The 7,150-nt window shown below is 30.5% G+C and overlaps 1 long non-coding RNA gene across 1 annotated transcript in view; it reads left to right on the top strand.

Moving 5' to 3' along the window:
- The window catches only part of LOC108541013 (uncharacterized), a 47,370-nt gene extending 40,622 nt beyond the window's left edge, over positions 1-6,748 (top strand). The window contains exon 3 of the long non-coding RNA XR_001888833.1: positions 6,665-6,748. This is a non-coding gene — a long non-coding RNA (uncharacterized LOC108541013). The remainder of the gene's footprint in view (positions 1-6,664) is intronic.
- The last annotated feature ends 402 nt before the right edge of the window (positions 6,749-7,150 follow it).

Here is a 7,150-nt window from a genome sequence, read left to right as displayed (position 1 = left end):
GTATTTTGTTTACTTGATATTTTTCTGTATTTTTAGTTAAAAGACATTTTTTGAATGGGGCAGGATGGGGGGCAAGTGATCTTAATCAGGGGATTTGAGAAAAACTGGTAGACTCAAGGTAGCAAGAATGAAAGAAAGAATAATTCATTGCTGGGACCATTTCCCCCCGTGATTTCTGTATTGGGATTACAACAGATTACCTCCAACCAAATATGATTTATCAGATACTTGTAGACACCCTTGATAAATTACACAACTAAGAGTGCAAGTTTCTGATATCATATCTGAAATGTAAACACTTGCTTATAAAACCTATGATGCACAAAAAAAGATGAGACAAAACCAAACATCACTAAAATAATGCTTCAGCTTTAAATATATTTTAAATTTCCTACATAAAGTATTTTCATGCCATTTTAAGAAAGACAATTGGATGTTAATAAAAGTATTTGCTTTCAAATTGTAAACCAAACTACAATATGCTAGCTTAAACATGCTTTGACCAATTTCACTTTTAAGATATTACAAGGCTCTGTAAAATAAAACTGGAGATGTTTTAGTTTTCCAGGAAGTCTCCACAAACTATACAAGTGTCCATATAAAATAAAAAGCCATCTTATTTTAAGATATATACTCAAGCTTTTAATGGAAGCTCTCATAAAAAAACTTAAATCTTACAGCTCCATGTGGCCATGTCCAACAACATGGATTTTTCATCAAAATAGACATTTTTTGTGTCCATTTTAGGCATTTCTGTGCTCTAAAATAGACATTTTTATTCAAATAAAATGAGAGATTTAGTTAGATATTAGTTAACATAACTTATTTTACTCTCACAGAGCAAGAAACTATATTCTATAAACAAATTTCTTCCCCACCAAAATCAAATACACATAAATAAAATTAACTTTGATCAGAAGCCATATAAAATTATAAGCTTTTATTTACTAATAAGCAATTTAATATTTTAAGAAATTCTGCATTTTTTCCTGCAAGTTTTACTACACTGTGTTGCCAGTTTATTTGAGTTTTCAGTTATACACAGACACTGAACAAAACTGTCTATATATGGGCTAAGAAATAAGAGGTGGTCTCTTTTCTTCACAGGTACTGTACATAGTAATTTTAATCCATGTTTTCATCTACATATTTCAAAGGGTTTAATAATCTAGCATTTTGGGGGGGGAAATTATAACCACCTGAAAAGTTTAGGTTGCTATTTTTATTATTGAGGAAGTAGATGATATATTAAATATTATCTAAAATTATCTCTCTGCTTAACTTTCATGTTTCCATAGAAACCACTCGAGGTATTTCAAAGCCACAGTAACTCTAACCACTGGTCTTTATAAAAGCTTTTGTAAGCCTGACTGGTGATTATTTTCCCCTCTAAAATTTAATGGCAGGATAAATCACACTGAATACATACATTTAGGTTTCAAATATACAGTATTTTTAAAATAAGTGCATTTATATAAAACAGAGACATGGAGAATAAGAAATTCTCAAATAATACTGATTTTATTTTACTCAGAAATAGAGTATTACCCATTTTCTACATCTTCAAAACAAATTATCATGAGTTATAGGAATTGTTATAGATTACTGCATATTAAACAGATTCTAGCTTTGAATTTCTTTATTGGCCTTGATATTTATGGTCCTAACTGAGGATTCCATTTAGTCATTAATTACATATTTCTTGCTTAAGACTAGGAGTACAGGAGAGACCAATTTTTAAAAATTTCCTATTCTAAAATAATATCACCAGACAGCCTCTTTTAAAGAAAGTTAGACAACTCGAAAAACAGATAAATTAGAATGTGATTATTCACATCACAAAAGAATTCACAGATGGTTTCATGGAAATAGGGAGTTCCCTATTTAAGTATTTGTTGACACATCATTAACTACTTGACAAAGAGGCTATGGGGGCAGAAAAACTTAGAGCTCAAGTGCTGGGAGACACTGCCAATGGGAGATCAATCAGATATGAAGAAAATAAAGCATCCTTGGAATGATCATGTGAATCAGAAAATATGACTTACTTCATATTCATGTGTGTATGTGTATGTGTCTGTGTGTGTGTAGAGAAAGAGCATATTTACTGTATATCTACATGTGCATATATAAAATGTGTATATACATGTATACATACAGACACACACATCCACACATACCTAGAGTCAACTTTAACCTAGAATGAGACACTTAACAAACCAGCTGGATTTCCTTTGTTTATTTTAGAAACTTAAAAATGGTTCATAGATTTTTAAATGTATATGGTTTTAAAGTATGTTCACTGATAGAATATATGAAATGTCTACTTTCAAGCTTTATAGTGGATCATCACAAACTTAATTTTCTTGTATGAAGTAATTATATCCTTCTTACTATAACAAACTTACTAAATTCTTACTGTGTACACGGCATTTTGCTAGACAATTAGTCATTATATAGGCAAAATATAATTTTAGGTTTTTTTCCAATAATGTTGCAACTAATATGTTCAGAGATTTGCTCTTAGAAAATATTAAATTATAATGGATTATTTACAAAAATAATATCTTTGGGTGTTTTGTTGTTGTTGTTGTTGCTTTTAAGATCATAGATCTGTGTTCCAAACCAGTGAAGAGATATCCTTATCAATCAGAGTGGTTAGTGTAAATAAAAATAATAAATAAAAGCTCATTGAAAGCTTTGTCTTCAATAGGTATTCCATCTTTTTTTACATTTTTAAAGAAAAGAAAACAACATATGAGGTAAATGGAATAAAGATGAAAACATACAAATTCATACTAAATATCCTCTTGGTTTATTGTTAAGGCAAGCATTGCCTTTGATGTATTAACGGTTAACAACAATCTCTTGAGGATTGCTAAATGAAAATTAACATTTTACTGAAAAATGAATAGCAAATAAGTTTCCAACTTTAGGTTCTCTAACATTTCTTTAATACAACAAAAACATATCGTAAGACGTGAGAATTTTTGCAATGATTGATACCCATTCATGTTATTTGGCTTGCTCAACTATCCTCAGTCTCCAACTCAATGCAATTCCAGAAGCTTGTATTGATGGCTTCCTGCATGCCTAATAGTGGAACTAGGCTGTTGGGCAATAAAATGTGTACACAAACTGTGCTTTCCAAGAGTTTACCCATAGTATCTCAGATTTTATCCTATAAAAATGATTATTCATTCTTTAAAAGTATCCTGATAAGAACCTTAAGAACTTTGTTAGATTTTCGAAATCAGTTCAGAAACTTTTAGTGCTTTATTTTTATAACAAACTTTGAACACAGCACCCAAGTTTTATGTAGGCTCCTAAACGATTCTAGATAAACTAGAATAAAGTAAACTTGTAATGCACCATTAATTTTAAAGTATTTTAAATCAATTTTCCACCTGCATTTTTGAAATAAATTTAAATTGCCAAAGCATTTTATTTAGAAGACAAAATCATACAGGGCATAGAAGAGAGTTACCCCTTTCAAGTGAGTAATGAAACTTAAAAAATTGCTTTGAAGTCTAAATTGTGACACTTCATTTGGATTTGGGGAGGAGGAGTTAAAGAATAAAGCAAAGTTGTGCAGAAAGGGGGAAAGTGTAAAAGGGAGAAAAGAAAACAAGTTTCTTATTACAACTAAATCAAGGAGAGATGGATTTGGCAGTAACCACTGAGTTAAAGTATAATACACTAGAAAGACAATATAAGACAAACACATGTATTAAAGGTAGCACACTTCAAAGCCAGAAAACAATTCATAACATTCTAAATCTTTCTTACCACTCTTTTGGAGTAGTTTCCTTTATTTCAATCCCATCCTATCTCAACATTCCATCACAATCCCAGCATTCCATACAAGCGTGTGTCACTAAATTCAAAAATAAGCACTATATATTTAAGAAATCACAAACTCTACAACTCATATACAATATACAGCATCTTAAATGAAAATTTATTTTCGTCTCACAATAATAAAACAATTACATTTTAGGTATATAAATCAACTGTAGCCTTTAAATATACTTGTTTCTTAATACCTGGGCATGCACATGTAGAGTATTGATACATCTTGATTATTTGGGAAGTGCTTGAATTTAGATGACAAATTTAATTTTTAAAAATGTCGACTGATACATTAATAAGGATTTGCTTTTTTTGAAAGATGAGTAATTCTTCTGTTTATATTGCATGGGAAACACAGTTTAGTGCTCATTTTAAAGATAAGCAACTTTTTAAGGGGGCACAGACTATTTTGGTTTGTCTTGATTTCACTCTTTGTTTTAGTACAAATTTGCAATGGCTGCTTTGTACAGTATATCATTCTAGAACGTTCACAATTAATATTAAAGATCCTGGGGTCTCCTGAGATCTTTATTTCCAGGAATGCTGAATTTCCTGAGGTGGGTTCATGTACATGAAAAAAATTCCCAGGACCTGCAAGTTTATAACTACATGCCCTTCTGCCAGAGACCGCAAAGCCTGGGTATTCTGGGTGTCAGCTCAAAACTATCAAAGTAATTTGATAAAGAGATTGTTTATTCTTTGGCATTTTGACAAAGAAATATTTTTAAATGAGCAGCTCTAAAGACATAAAGAATTGTATTTAATTTAATAACATCATGATTTTTTTCTAAAAAATACTAGTCTCACATAATAACTGGTTCCCTTTTTAAATAAAAACATTTAAAAAGATACATTTACTGTTTATAAAATAAAATATTTCATCTAGTTTTAAATTATGCAATATATATGTCTGAAATTGAACTCATTGAAAGGTATAGAAACATTTTCAAGTAAATTTTAATACCTTAAAAAATAAACATGGCATTTTAAAGTAAGAGTACTTATGTTTCAGAAAACTATTTCCAACAGACTTGAACTACCTCCTTCATTAAATTGTACAAAATTAATCATGTCATTAAGTGTGCTTCTTTCTACATGTCTCTAGCTAAGAACCAACTTCAAAAAGTGGTAATGCAACCTTTAATAAGAGAAGAAGGGATTTTAGTGGTCATTTTAGTACCAGTCACTCTATGTCACATCAAAACTCTTGGATTTTGTCCCAAACCATTCTCTAACAGCAATATATGCTATGTTAAAGGTACATTAAAATTTGTGTGTATCTCTGAATTGGTGGCACAAGCAATAAGAAATTGAGCCATCAATGACAACTGAAATAAGCAATTGTGATAGGTTTTTCTAGAGAACACTTGACATTTTTATTCATAAAATATGCCTTCTACTTGCATAGTACAAGCAATGCAAGGAAAAGACATTTTACATAAGAAAAAACGGTGTTATTATTTATGTTTTAATCAATATATCAATCATCTGATGAATACTGATGTTTATTTTGAAGGAAACAAGAAGAGTATGACTATTTCAATTAAGCAACTTTTAGGGGGATGTTATTCCTGATTTAAATATAAAATTCCATCATCCCAAAAATAATTACCATACATATTTCTAATGTTTAGTAATAAATCACTAGTTTTTAACCCAGTGATGATGTATTTAATTTAAGAAGCAAAAGAAATATGTGGTAAACTAAGGAATTTGTAAAATATCATGATTTAATTCCTTCCTAATAATATTACCTTCTTTGAAAAGCAAATACCACATGTTCTTACTTCTAAGTGGGAGCTAAATGATGAGAATACATGGACACATAGAGGGGAATAACACACACTATGACCTATCGGAAGGTAGAGGGTTGGAGGAGGGAGAGGATCAGGAAAAAATCACTAATGGGGACTAGGCTTAATACCTGCATGATGAAATAATCTGTACAACAAACTTCCATGACACAAGTTTACCTATGTAACAAAACTACACATGTACTCCTGAACTTAAAATAAGTTTTTAAAATTAACTTGATTTAAAAGGTAAAATATATTACCAGTTTTATTCCAAAATATTCAATATTTTAATTAAAATACTTCCATGGATATTTTGAATATTGAACTTTGGATCTTTCCTAGAAAAACATCTGCTATGCAATTTACGTAACTATTCAGTATCTGGGAAAATTTGTTCGTAATGAACAGTCAAGACTCACTAATGTCAATTGGCTCAATATTTAAAGAAACGTTGGCAAAATAATTTTAGATTTAAAAAATGGCTGGAATGGAAAGGTCTAGGTAATTTAACTGCTTCTAAATTACTGCAATTCTGCCTATAAACTTAAAATGTCTTACTTGGGAAAACTTTTCAGAAAATGAGTTAGTCAGAGAGAAACAACTGGTAGGTGAGCCAAGTGAGGATCAACTAAGAGAAACCACAATATTCAATGCAACTGAGCTTGGTTAGAATGCATCACATCTTTTCTTTTTTTTCTTTGTTTTTCCCCCTGCATACAAGGATTTGGAAAGTGGTAACTACAACAAGCCCTGTAACACTATCTATTAACAGGAGACAGAATCATTTCAATTGAAGCGGAATTAAAAGATGAGCTTTTAAAATGTAATTGACTGATAGGTAGATGGATTAGATTGATGGATAGACAGATGATTGGTTGATTGATAGATATATAACTGCATAGATAGATGGTAGGATAGCGATAAATGATAAACAGATATATGTTTAAAGTTCTCTAATATGTCAAGCCATTATGTTTTTCTCTTTAGTTGCTTTTCTTTTCTTTCTCTTCCCACAGAACCATCTCCTCCTCCATCATGCCTTTTTTCCAAAAGTTTTGGTGATAGGTGTAGAGAAGAAACTAGGCCAAGCAGAAATACAGGTCTGAAGCAATGGCCTACCATCTAATACCGGAAATGAAGGGAAGTGCCATCTGTATTTTTGAAAGGGATCTCAATGAGATCTAAGCCATGATTAAGGCTGCATCTATCACAAATTGTTGGTTCACAGAATTTTTACTTTTTAGTTAGTTATCAGAGAATTCTCTCTAAACTCATTTGTTCCTTTACCGATCTCAACTCTAAGAATAATATTACTGTGCTTGGGTTATAAATGTTTTATGAAAATAAACTTTCACAAAATATTCAGAAAATTAAAAGTTTCAGAAACGACTTTTTTAACCCTAACTCTTATTTTATTTAGAGAAAAACTTGAAATTTCTTATGTATTTATACAGTGATACTATGCATCATGTTTGTCTAACCTTTAGTTCATTGACTTCTTT

This window comes from Rhinopithecus bieti, unplaced genomic scaffold (assembly GCF_001698545.2).
Source record: "Rhinopithecus bieti isolate Rb0 unplaced genomic scaffold, ASM169854v2 scaffold_19840, whole genome shotgun sequence".
In the NCBI taxonomy this organism is placed as follows: domain Eukaryota; kingdom Metazoa; phylum Chordata; class Mammalia; order Primates; family Cercopithecidae; genus Rhinopithecus; species Rhinopithecus bieti.
The sequence above is the reverse complement of the archived record's forward strand: the minus strand, read 5'-3'. Positions and strand labels throughout refer to the sequence as shown.